Here is a 14031-nt window from a genome sequence, read left to right as displayed (position 1 = left end):
ACAATTAAGGCAACAATCAGCGGAATATGTACTGAATACAACACTCAAGCCTTACGTCGAGGAGACTCGAGGAAAATCGAAAACACGTCACCCGAAGACCTACAGGCAAACATGAATGCTTGGATCAGAACGTGAAAACCTAACCGTGAGTTGACTTTTTATTCGCCATTTTCGGCTCGTTGCCTTGCTATTCGCATACACTCGGGCTACCGTTCAGGTTTACAGTCCTCAAAACCTCACCAGGCTTATAACGAAACAACTCTGCCGCCTCCTCAACCTCTTCCTCCGGTCTTGCCTTTCCGCCGGTGGCATACAGATGAGCGGCTGTAAAGGAAAATCGCCGCCTGGATACAAAGACACAAAAGGGCCCGCAGGTGTTGGCAGTTGCCGGCGCAGCCTCTCAGTGAGCGCAGCGTTGAGTAAGATAGGTCGTGAGTCCAGTCCGAGCGTGCGAACGAATCAAAGAAATTCGCAACAGGCTTATACACGTCACACTCTAAACGGAAGGAGGAAAGAGAGAGTAAGATGTCCTCTAGCGCACTTACTTTTATAAAAAGGGAGTGTCTTAGAGGACAGTTAGTCCCTTTTACTCTCATATGCATTCGTGTTTAGAGTGCAGAGTCAGGAGCTCACTGTTGAGTGTATTGTCGTCAAGTAGCGTCTCACCTTGATGTGCCAAATTGTATGTGTAGTTAGTAGCTCACCGCAAAATTTGAAAACCGGCTATCTGGCTCCGCTTTTAAGTCGGGTGATAAGTTCGGGTACCTTTGGAATTGTTGAACCAACTAAGTCATGTCGTCGCTGTATCATCTCAGAATGGGATCGATATAATGGGTTAAAGCTGGTTATATTCGTGCTCACTAATTCATGGTTAACGACATAAGAGGGCTGACATTGTTATGGTTACTCTAGCGAGTTTAAGAACTCACGCTGTGCACAAGTATACAATTGACTCTATCTATGACAGGCTTTTAGTGCCCTCGATGTGTTCAACTCCATCTATAGTACCCTTACGTACTTTGAGCCTTAAATAGCTAAACTATAGCCGATGTGCTGTCAAAAAACTTTGTTCTCTAATAAGGGCATGTTTCTGTAGACTGGAACGACCTCTCCAATGACATCGCTACCATCTCATGCCCATCCACATTCGCCGAAGCTGTTACCAGCCTTTTTTCAACATAACACTTGTTCAATTGATTGTTTTGTACCCACCCCTTATGTAATACCCCCAGTGGGTCTTTAAGGTATTAAAATAAAATGAAATCAAATGAAATGATAAGGACATGACGTGATAGCGTTAATGGCTCCCTTGACCTGTGCACTGCAGATTATCACACGTCACGTCACAGCCACATGACATTTCACGTGACAACTGCCGTCATCCGAATTGGTTGACATCTCCTTAGATACACGTATGCACTTTTAATATTTTTTGCACGAATTTACCACTCAAAACACAAGTGCCTGAACAGAGACGCAAGGGTCACAGCTTCAATTTACATATATCACGCCAGTTTTGTTTTGAGCGAAATAATTTACTTTAGATTCGTAAATGTCATAACGACATTTGATTCATGTTGCGACCTTATAATCACAATTCACGGAATGTTGCATTCGCATCTCAAATTCGCAGCTCCATTTGTGACGTCATAAACCCTCTCGACCAATATGGATCCTCTCGAGACGCCAACCCCGCCGGGTTCTCAGCTCAACAGCACCCTTAAAGATATTACGTTAAAAACTTTACCCGATACCAGTACACAGAAAAAAAAATCTTTTGCTGCGTTGCCTTGCTACTCAGCCTGCCGGCACTCGTTCCAGCATACGAGGCACGCGTGTCCTACTCGTACTCCGAGGCTTTTAAGTGAAATGATTTGCATCACCGCACAGGAGTAGTCTGTTTTTTCCTGAACATGCATTTCTTAAATTCCTGTGCATGCCTGAGCAGTGCTGTGTTGCACCGAGGGTGAAGGAAAAACTCAATTGTGGTCTGACACTCACACAAACACACACACACACAAAATATATATATATATATATATATATATATATATATATATATATATATATATATGCAGACATTTCAGGTGGCATACTGCGTTCTAGGAGAGGCACGCAGAGCGGGTGAATACCTGGTCTTAATTTCCGCGCATATTCGTGCAGGAACGTTCTGCCCCAGCTGGCAGCGTGTTGTAACGTCCCCACCATTGTTACCGACGTCCGCGTAGCCACGGCGTTGCGTACGCGCAGCCTCCTCATCATGCGCTTACGGCTCCCCATTGTCATTGAAACGAGGCTCACTACGCGGAATCCGCTAAGGTAAAGCCATTATCGTAACGCCGCGGGTGGCATGGAGCGTGTATGCACGCGGAGGTGGGGTGAGGAGGACTTATGCGCCTAATAAGAAGGCAGGGAGCAAATGGACAAAGGGCCTAATAGAATCTTTGTCTCTGCTCGCGAAACGTCGTTTGAGCTGCAAAATGCGCGCCGGCGTTGAGCAACCTTTCCAAGGTTGAGTGGCCGCATCGGCGCCGGCCGCCACAGTGGTCCGCGTTTCTTGGGTCGCGATGGCTTTCGAATGACGACAGCTGCGCAGTAAATGTAAGCCGAATGGTGCGGCCTCACTCGAATCCACAGGGAGGCTGAGCGCCGCAGCTTGTTCTTAAGTTTCGGCATGCATGGATGAGGGGCTTTCGGAAGGAACTGTAATTGTAAGTATAGATGCAGTCGGTGCCACAGCTGTGAAGAGCGCTCGAAGGGTAGACTGCCCTACATAGCGACGCCTTTGCATGACTGTTTGATGCCAATCAGCGCTTGCGTAAAAGTAGAGCCACATAGGCCTAAAGAACACTTAGAACAATGGGGTGCTTAGCTTGAGTGCGCTCATATGCGGCCTAGCAAGAACTCTCTTCGCTGAAGAAAACTATTTTCAAAGAGAAGTGATACACGAACCTTGGAATTCAGATTACGAGAGTGATCGAACAAATCTGCATTAATCCATTTAAGTATACGAAAAACGGGCGCGATGACCTGAACGTTTCTCAAGAACCACTTTATGAACGCACTTGCAATTCGAGGACGTGGTGCAACCTGTGCTTGGCGCTATCAGTGGGACTTGCCTCCAGTCTTCGATCTGCCGCCGCAGAGTAACGTCATTCCATTAGTCAACTGACTGTTTGCAGGGTAAAAAGCGTAAGAAGCCAAAAAAAAATAAGAGGCTACGATTCTGAAATCTTTCACAGCAAGCATTCGAGTATTGAGAAGCAGCGCTCAAAATTTAAAACTAGCCTTGCAAGCGTTCGTCTCCGCTGGTACTGAAGCCACACCCTCAAAGCCACCAGTGCATTTTGTCACTGAGCTTACAAGACAGGTGTGAAAGCCGGGACTGCCTCACTGATTAATGTGCTTTGGCTTTCCAAGGACCCGCAGCTATAGCGAGGCCGTCCAGTTCGCATGTGGCTGCAATTAAAAAAAAAAAAATGGGTGCTGGTGTAACGCTCGCTTTGCACGCTGTTACTCATGGAAGGCAAAGCCATGGAAGGCATAGTGCACTGCACCTTGAGTGCTCTTGTTCATAATTTAATGGGTGCCAGTATACGTCAGCGCCCACGTACTTTGTTGTTTGGAAAGAAAGCATGGCCCAAGCAAGACAGGAAAAGTAAGAGCCGAAGGATTTACAGCTAACAGATCGGGGTTTTACACCCGCATTTATTGAAGACATAAGATCGAATAATAAAACAAATTAATCTCGACACTGGAGCAGGTAATATTTCAGAGAGAACGTCGAAACGCATAAAGCGATAGGCGTTTTAGAAATAAGAAGTAATGATGCGATGGCCGAAAGTAAGCCTCTTTGGAATTACAAATATACGTACTTGCAGTATATCACGAAGAAATAAAATAGGAAGAGTGCCAGCCATGAGTAAGGGGTCGTGCTCTCTGATAATCATCTTCTCTTTACATTTTCTTCCTATATGGGAACTAAAAACGGTGGTCATTAGCCCATTTTATTTGTCGTAATAAGCACATCCTCTTTCTTGCGACCCTTGCTTGTTGTCTGGTCTCACTCATGAGAAAGCAAGCTACTTCGAAAACGCTAGAGGGTCCATGACATCGGGTTCACTTCCCCACATAAAGCATATTTTCAAGGACGCCTACCTCCCGGCCCACCTAAATAGCATCCTGATTGATCAGTAGGTAACTGCAAGAGAGAACGGAGAGGAGAAGAGGAATAACCATACTGATGAAGGTTTCTATTTTCTATTGTGCACTAGGGGAAAGGGCCGATGAGATATAAAGGAGAAATAGAAAACAGGGGTGATAGTTTTCTTTTGCGACATTCATAAGCAGTTCCAGAAGGATATTTAAGCAGTCTGGTTCGCTTATATGTGCTAACCCACACAGAATAAACCCAGAACATATATTAGCTAAGCGCTGCCCTGGTACGGCTAATAGATATGCTTTCCTTAAAGCCTACAGCTCATTTCTGGACTTCGGTTTGCATTGGCTGGCGGCGTCATCTTGAATATTACGAAAAGAAACTACTTTCACAAAACAGAATCTAAATTTGACTTTCCAGTTTAAACCGGTTTATTTATTGCTTTCATGGTACGGTATTCATCTTAAGTAAACACGTCGAGTTAAAATGCACCAGATAATATAGCTAGGTGTAACGAAAGCTCAGCTCGGCTTGAGAGTTGTTTGAATCCATCCGGATAGCATCTTCCAGTGTCCTGCAATATCCGCTATCTTGTTGTGGCTAGAATGAACAAAAATCGAAGATCTAAAGATGTTGGAAGTGTTTCCACTGAGTCGACATTTGCCCCTCTCTGGTCATGGCTGCACGTAGCCATGCATTAGCGAAATAGAAAAAAAAGCATCAAGGTATTGTTTGTTTTTGTCTGTTATAGTATGTACTGCATTTTTACCTACATATTAACATACTATTAATTTTATTACCTACATTATTATTCACCCAGTTCAGCACATTTTCGCCGCGTGACCCTTTGTAAGGCTTAGCATTGGGGTAGTGGTCGAACATCCTCTGAATTATTTTATGAGGTTGTCATTGCAACTCACTTTAGAGCCAATTTTAAGAGCTTCGTGCAGCCATCAGTGGTAACGTCACATCATTTTTTTTTAAGATTGATTTCTACTTGCTAGGGCTGTGCGAATATTCGAATACGAAACGAACACAAATTTTGCGATGAAAATTAGAATAGTACTTCCGTGGCAGCACCCGGCCTGCCCCTACTCGGCAGTTTAGATGAAACCACTGTGCACATGCTTTGCTGTCTCCCCTGAACACGACACTCCGTAACGATCGTTGCTGGGTAACTATCGTGATATCGGCAACCTAGCGTTCATCGAGCCACATTTTCTGTGGTACGACCCGGCATCAACCGACGGCATCCAGGCACTCGACCTTCTCGATTACAGCCGGGCTCTCATCAGTGCTCTGAAGACAGCAGTATATCACCTCTTTCCAGTGTACTCATCACCCTCTCTCTAGTCTACTTTCTTCTTTACATCTCTCTCCTCTACTCCTCATCCCCGGCCCCTTCGTGCTGTGCTGTGCCAATTAGATGGCTACTGTAACACATTCGAACCTGATTATGACGAAATTGTTAATAACGAAATGATGGATATAACGATGTATTACAATTCCCCTTGGAAGGCCGGTGGACACGGGCTATAACGAAGCTACGGGTATAACGAAATAATCGAAGGGCCCCTTCAACTTCCCTATAACAAGGTTCACTGTACCTGTAGCGTGCTTATGCCTTGTGCCAAGGTTCTCTCCCACTGTAAGACCTGCTATGAGCCCATACCTGTTGTCACATAAAAAAAAATTGGAACGACACTTAACCAACCCTTAAGAGTTCAATGCTATATACAGCATTAGGGATGCCTTTCGCGCCAGTACTCCTTCTCTGTCACCTATATTCTGTCTACGCGTTGTGACGACCCCACATAATGCGCAGGTCCTCACGGGACGGAGAGGCAAGAAGACACCGCATGGCTCAGTTTAAACAAAATGATGTAATCAATAATTATACATGGTACATCAGAGGCTGGGGTGTCCGAGCTTACGTGGCGACGCCGTCATGGGGGCGATGGAGGGGCTCCGGAGTTGCGATCCGTCGGTTGCTGGCAGAAGCTGCGCGCCGTCCGGCTTCGGCGCTGAAGGACCCTTTTCGTGAACGATGTCGTCCTCAGCGTGCCTTTCGTCCGCACTGGCCAGCTATCTCTGCTCCGCCGGCCACGCCCGATCTCCTGTCTTCCAGACTGGATTGTTTCCTTCTTCCTCCTTTCCACGGCGGCGCCTGCGGCACCCCCGACCTCCCTCGTTGGAATGTCGTTTGTCTCCCGTCGGCAGCTTTCTTCTCTTGTCGGGTTGTCAGCCTCCCCTGCCGACCTGCCTCGTTGGGATGTCGTTTGTCTCCCGTCGGCAGCTTTCTACCATTGTACCCCTTCAGTGGCTTTGCCGCCGCTGGGGGCTCCGTCTACGCGGCGCCGCCGAACGCGGACCGTTTAAGGGGAGACAAGGGAGTAGGACGGTTGAGCACAGAGAAGATTCCGCCGAAGATATGGGCCCTGGTAGCTCACGCACGGAACGTCACAGCGTCCATATATGCGGGATCGGTCACTTTAAACATTACTGTTTTCTTTCCGGCCGAAGTGTTTGAATGTATTCAAATATGACTGAATTATTATGCTTGCCACAGGCCACGGAAGGTAGGTTTCTCACAACCCGGTGGGCAGCTTGCGATGACGTCACAGGGTCACGGGACCTATCTCGACCGATCACCGTGGCTCCCCGTGGCAGGCTTGGCATGGACGGACACTGAGCTTTCTAGAGCACACGACCTTTAACGCTATCGCATTATTAGAATTAGCACTCCTACCTTAACCGTTCTTTGCTTTCTTTGTTTTGCTTTTTTTTTTGCAATGACAGTGATGTGACAACCCCAGGGCGTAACAGAGCAACAAAATGAGCCATATCACCAGTAATGAAGCGCAGTGAGGTTTCCATGAGCAAGTTAGACGTTTGAATGACGTTTACGCTAGCACTCGCTGAATTTCCCGTTTACGCGACGGGCATAAAAGTTCTAATTGTTGAATTTTACAATAACAGGTTTTAGTTTCCTGCATCTCCTCCTTTCAGGCGTTTCTGCCGTGCCAAGAGCTGCACGTCGGCAGGTTTACGCCCGCGTAAAACCTTGCTTGTCTTCAAAAAATGCCACTTCTCTCTGCTTCTTTTTTCTTTGAGGTGAAATCAAGCATGTAGCGCATATCATCGCATGATTGCAATCACGCCATGCGGCCGCCCAAGTTAAGTGGTGAAAAAAATACCCGAGATACTATCCGGGTGTGCAGATAACGTCTCCGGCTTCTGTACTCCTACTCGAAGGTAATCCTTCCATTGGCGTCGCAGGAGACTAATGGCTGCGGCCGAGGCCTGATGCAGCGACTGTCGGTAAACAGTTGGCCCGGCTGCTTGACAGTGTTTCCACAAAACGAGGCATGTTGTGCTTTTTGTAAGGGTGTGCAATGTTCGAAAGTATCGAACAGCGAATCGAATATTCTTCTATTCGATTCGTCGCACGAATAGAATCGCCCTTCCTGTCATGTCTCTTTGTGTATTCGTCTAAATATTTAGCGCTGTCTAAATTTCAAGAAAAGAAATTGAATCGGATAGGTTCGCAAGTTTTCGCATACTTTTCGAATAACTGTCACGAAGTTCGAACAAAGCCTGCCGTACTTTTCTTCCCCGACTATTTCAAAAACACGGACCGCACACGCCGCTTAATATGCTGCAACGAACGGTATAATAGGAATGGAGGTTCGCAGTGGCGCGCTTTATTAGCATGGCGGCGTTCATAATGCTCATACATACCCTCAGAGATTGGAGTTGACGGCAGGGACCAGGCAGGCTTAGCAAGCCTGGCTTTGCTCGGAAAGAAGCTCGGAGGCCCTGGCTGATCCGTACCTCCCGCCCGTCTCACGTCGTGCCAGTTTATTGTCCTCCGTCATCAGCAGAAATGGGTACTTTTGCCATGATCCTAACTTAATGATCTTAGAGGTAATATACGGATTTCGTGTAGCTACACCCTAAATCAAGATCAGTGTTGCTTCATTTAACAGCTAAAGCTATAACTGCACAAGTAATAGAGGCTTACCGCCGTACCGCCGCTAATCCACTTTTTCGCAAGATTGCTCGTTATATATTCGTAGAAGTAGCAAATATTCTTAAAGATATTCGATTCGTATTCGATTCTTTCACAATTCGATTCGTATTAGGTTCGGTTTTGAACTAAACTATTTGTATTGGATTCGATTTTGAAAAACTACTATTCGCATATCCCTAATTTTTTCTTCTCTGAGTACACTAAGTTGCCACAATCTCTCTTTCGCTCACTCGTTCGTTCGTTCGTTCGTTCGTTCGTTCGTTCGTTCGTTCGTTCGTTCGTTCGTTCGTTCGTTCGTTCGTTCGTTCGTTCGTTCGTTCGTTCGTTCGTTCGTTCGCTCGCTCGCTCGTTCGTTCGTTCGTTCGTTCGTTGGTTCGTTCGTTGGTTCGTTCGTTCATTCGTTCGTTCGTTCGATCGTTCGTTCTTTCGTTCGTTCGTTCGTTCGTTCGTTCTTTCGTTCGCTCACTCGTTCGTTCGTTCGTTCGTTCGTTCGTTCGTTCGTTCGTTCGTTCGTTCGTTCGTTCGTTCGTTCGTTCGCTCGCTCGCTCGCTCGCTCGCTCGCTCGCTCGCTCACTCACTCACTCACTCACTCACTCACTCACTCAGTCACACTCACTCACTCACTCACTCACTCACTCACTCACTCACTCACTCACTCACTCACTCACTCACTCACTCACTCACTCACTCACTCACTCACTCACTCACTCACTCACTCACTCACTCACTCACTCACTCACTCACTCACTCACTCACTCACTCACTCACTCACTCACTTGTTCCAAAAGTCAGCCAACATCTAGCTCATTACATGCTAGGTGTTTAGGATGCCTATAGGGATAACTGAAAATGGTCAAATGCTCCATGGATATCAAGGAAGGGAGCAGCTGTCAGCCAGTGGCAATCAATGACCTTCAATGCTTTGGCCGAAATTTCCGCCTATTAAGCCCGATTCTCTATTTCAAGTCCTTTTCTCTGCAGAAAATTGGAAACTCCGTCAATTTAGAAAAAAGTGAGACAATTTCAGTTCTTAATATTTCCAGAAACTACACAAAAACTGCTTATTTTTTATTCGACGTGTTTGCCATTAGGCATAATGTAAAAGGGAAAGAAAGTTATAAGAAGGAGTGTAGACAAGCATCGTTTAAAAAGTGGCAAAAGACCACGATAAAGCGATTATCATCAGTCCACTTGCGATAGTCGCCTGCAACGTCCCATCGCAGGCCTACCTTCTTTAGGAAGCGTCGTCTCACGGAAGCTGTAGCCGGGCAAGTCCACAGCAAGTGTTTTTCGTCACTCTGGTTTGGCGCAGCACCACAATGAAGAGACTTGTCAGTCACTTGGAAACGTTTGTCACGCCATCGATGACGCACAGAGGGAGTCAGCCGCTCCTGCCTGAATCCGGCGTACAGATACCGGGGCAAAGGGTACGAACACGGAGGAATTAGAGCGCGTGTTCGCTGACGCAAAGCCTGTTTCTCGGAAACATGGGATAGGAACGGATCTGGGGGAAGAGGGGAAGGTGGCGGGATGTCTAATGTGTCAAGGTGTGTCATTTCATCCACATGAATATTATGGGGATCCTGGGCATGGCCGCGAATCCAATGTATTCGCACAGGACAGGGGTATTTTGTGCAAAGTTGGTGAATGGATTGTGTAACTTGGAATGTGCGCCGGACAGTTTTAAGCTGCTTAAGGGCGGCAAGGGAGTCGGTGTAAACGTGAACAATATCGAAAGTGGGTACGAGTGGAAGGGAAGCAATGGCATTGTGTATCGCGTGAAGCTCCAAGGCAAAGAGGGGAGCAAGTATCCGCGCTATATGTAGCGCGGGAGTCAAGGTGAGGATGAGAGGGACTATTAACTTTGGTAACTCCCTGCAGTGCTGTGTGTGATGCATCGGTGTATATTATAAAAACTGCTTTTAACGCGATAGCACTAAAGGCCACGTTATGCAGAAAATACGGCGTCGGCGTTTTCGTTGTCGGTGTTACGATGTTACGGAACTGTGGCAGAGGCCCGTGAGTGGCTGTACTGAACTAAGAAATCTTTTTTCTACTTGTGAACCCCACTTCAGGCAATTCCATCAGGTCCTGGAGAAGAAGAATTTGTAGAAGTAGAGGTCGCTGCTTTGAGTTCCTGGAGCATGAGTGGAACGTATACAGCCGATCGTTCCGGATGGAAGGACCACGTCAGAGCTAGGGAAGTACTTCCGGCAATACCCAAGCAGGCATATTCCGCAGCTTGAAAGTCCTCCCCGTGAAAATCATCCCCGTGCAAATGAGTGGAATAGGTGTTGCTGCTGGGGTTGGAACGGCAGGGCTGGGGTGACGTGGCAGATTTTGGAGCTCGGTTTTCGGGGATCCAGCCTACTACAAAAACGACCACCGCAGCTGTCTACATGGTTTATCCTATGCTACAAATATGGCAGGACTGCCTGGCAGGAACTATAAGGCAGAGTGCTTCTGTCCACTGACCTAAATAAAGGAAGAGCACAAAGGTATAAAGTTGAAGAATAGCTGTACGGTACCGGCAAATGCATTCACGAACTTTGGCCACACCAGCTCGACATATGATAATTCTATAGTTGAAGATGTTGTCGGGCTATTTGTCGCATTTTTCTTAATGTCATGCAAGTTCATGACAACTGGACGACATACAATAACTGCGCGTTCGTCGCGTGTTCATACTTTATTACGTCCAGTTTGGGGAAACCTTTCTGACTTTTAGCGAATGGCTCCCTTTGTTCCTTCTAAATTTCAAGTGAAAACAAAACAATTCCGCTCGCACCAACTTTCTCATACCAATAGACGCAGTACGTACATCCTCGAATATGTTTTTTCAACAACAGTGAATTTTTGTCATATAAGGTATACCTCAGTAATTAAGCCAGACATATCGGAAACAGAGGAAGCTAGTCGTCACTTACAGCCGCTCTTACGCAAGCTTGATATTTTTCCGGAAACCTTGTCCTTACTAATCAGGCTCAAGTAAACTTTTCTCCCGCAGCAGTTCACTAATGTCTCGAGCGAGGGGCAATGCGGTGACGTTTATGAGTTGGAATGACCACCTTGCAAGGCAAACGCTTCTCGTTTCGTTGCAATGGATGGGCGTATATCAAGATAAGATATGGAGTCGTAGCGGCGCGCTGAAGAAACATTGCACTGCTCGGAATCTTTGCAACAGCTTCACGAAATAGCCTCTGTGCAGTTGCTTCTCCAGCCGTCAATTTGGGTAACCACAGTTCACAAAACGCAATTGACGAACGGTGTTAGTGGTGAGTTTAGTCATGTTCTTTGTACCTCTGTGCCATTTTTATCTGGGGGCGCTGATTTGATATGAGCTCTTTCTATTTCATCAAAATCACTGACCGTTTTCCTCTTGAGTTTCTTCACCCTTAGACCCTCTGCAAAATCTTCTTGGCGCCTCTTAATAGGTCGTCCAGAGGGCTTCTTCCAAAGGTTTGGTTTAGGTTTGGTTTATTGGGGTTTAACGCCCCGAAGATTCTTCCAGAGGCTTGAAGCTTATTATAAGTGATGGTTTGGTTTATTGGGTTTAACGTCCCAAAGTGACTCAGGCTATGAGGGACGCCATAGTGGAGAGCTCCGGGAATTTTGACCACCTGAGATTCTTAACGTGCACTGAAATCACGCAGTAATAGTGAATAAACGATGATATTGTCCCGTGATCATTTGTGACGTCTCTTTAGGGTCTAACGTCCCGTTGTGCTCACTGTCCATGCGAGACATCCAAGGCTATTGGAGGTGTCCAAATTAATTTCGACCACCTGAAATCGCATGTCACGCAGACGTGATCACATTTCGCCTATGTCGAAATGCGGGCTCCGCGGCCTGAATCCACGTGGAGGTTCAGGTTACCCGATGAGAAAACATCGCTGTTGATCCCAGCTTCGGCAGTACAAACCCTCGCGTTGTATATTTCGTATCAGGAGGGGCTAGCATGGCTCTCAGCCAATACAAGCCCACAGATATAAATTTCTTATGATCTTTGGGCTTGATACACAACATTCGCGCTGTCTCCAATGCACTACGTAGTCTAGGCAGTTGTAGTGCACGTGTTTGAAATGCGCTGACGCCGAGCACGCACTAAGTGGCCGTGTCAGCGGCACCCTGGCTTCTGAGAACAGAGAAATAAAAACATCGAAAACATCCATGAAGGACAAAACTATAGTATGGCAGTGGTCCTAACGCGTGTTTCAACAGGGTGAGCTTAAAACAGACGTTAAAAATAGGAATACGCATCGATATCTGCGCCTATTTCTCTCAATTATCTTTATTCTTTTCAAGAAAAGAAAACAAAGAAAAATCGGATAATCTCCACAGGCACTGCGTGCCGCACATGTCGCCTAAACTGCAAGTTATTAAGGATGTTTCCCAAGACTTTAGTGTTCTTGTTGGCGCCATTGCATTCGCACGGCAATTAAGACACCTGATCGGCATACGGGAAACCCTCGGGTGCTGTCAGTGCACGGTGAGAGAAGCTATCGGTTCTTTTTTCGTTATTTTACAAGCGACAGTTTCTGAGGGTATCGCGTAAGAGCCGGCAGTCACCACTAAACACTGCACGGAAAAGTATAGCCTTTTGGGAAACCCATTTTCACGTCATCGTTAGGCTCCTTCGTCTCGCTCTTTCGCAGTTACGAGCGTTTTCCTTCACTCTATCTCCGGCGCCATCTTTCTTGCACTACGCACGCACATGGAATCAAGAAAGCAGGAGTTTCTGAAACTCTTTCTTCCCACCAGGACAAGCAGCTGCGGAATGTTCTCATGCAATCTTTATGGAATGTGCCTGGTTGCGGTTTTGTACCCATCTCTCGTATATCTCACAGGATTCAAACGTAGAGTGAAATTCACCCGGAATAACGTTAAATTTGGCGTATAAATATTATCTGCACGCTACTAATAGCATTACATTCAGCGCCTTCATCAAAACTATTTTTCTTAGTGTTCAGTCAGACGTGTGACAGGCCGTGCTTTCAACCTTTCTTTGGTATGCCCTTTCCAATTCGGACGCAAACTTTCCTCCAATGATCGTAGTTTTATCGCCACTGATTATAATGGTTACATACTTTTCTCCATCCATTGTGCAAGATTAAGGAACCTGAAAGGGAGCTGCGTAAAAAAAAATGGAGTCTCTTCTAAAGCTGCTCATGCCATGAGGTACGCTGATATGACGATCCTCGTTAACTTCGACCACATGGGGTACACTTATCGTACACCGAAATTTTAGCACGCTAGTGTTTTAGGTAGAAGGTAGTGTTTCAGGTAACACACGTGCACTGTGTCTTTCCATATGTGTGCGTGTGTTCGTGCGTGCCTGCGTGTAATTTAACGAGAAGAGCTGCGAAGCAGGAAGGGTGTGTATGTGTGTGCGTACCCAAAGTAAAGGACAGTCTGAAGTATACTCGGTTCGGGCACTGCGAAAAGATCGGCATTATAGTTTTCCAATGTTTCGAACAGCAACCTTCATTCTTCAAATACCGAATGCTGAGAATGCTTCAGCGGTGGTGAAAACGCAACACAACTTCCGGGACTACGTAGAGAAATGATGCTCTTTCAGTAATGAGAACAGTCGAAGCTTTCAGTCAAAAGTGCCGTACCTTATTTAAGAAGCACTGAGGTCATATTAACGTTCTCCTCTATCAGTTTATTGGTGCGTTATAATGACAAAGACACTTCATTTACTGAAAACATAGGTTTCATATGATACAAAACGTAGAACATGTAATGCAGGTATCGCCACCACATGGTGTTTTCCTATACTAACTTCCATGACAACATTTAGTTAGTTAGTTATATAGGGTTTTAGGGCGCATAAGCA

This window comes from Amblyomma mixtum, chromosome 5 (genome assembly GCF_055824585.1).
Source record: "Amblyomma mixtum isolate Tamu chromosome 5, ASM5582458v1, whole genome shotgun sequence".
NCBI classification, from domain to species: Eukaryota; Metazoa; Arthropoda; class Arachnida; order Ixodida; family Ixodidae; genus Amblyomma; species Amblyomma mixtum.
This window is presented reverse-complemented; position numbering follows the sequence as displayed.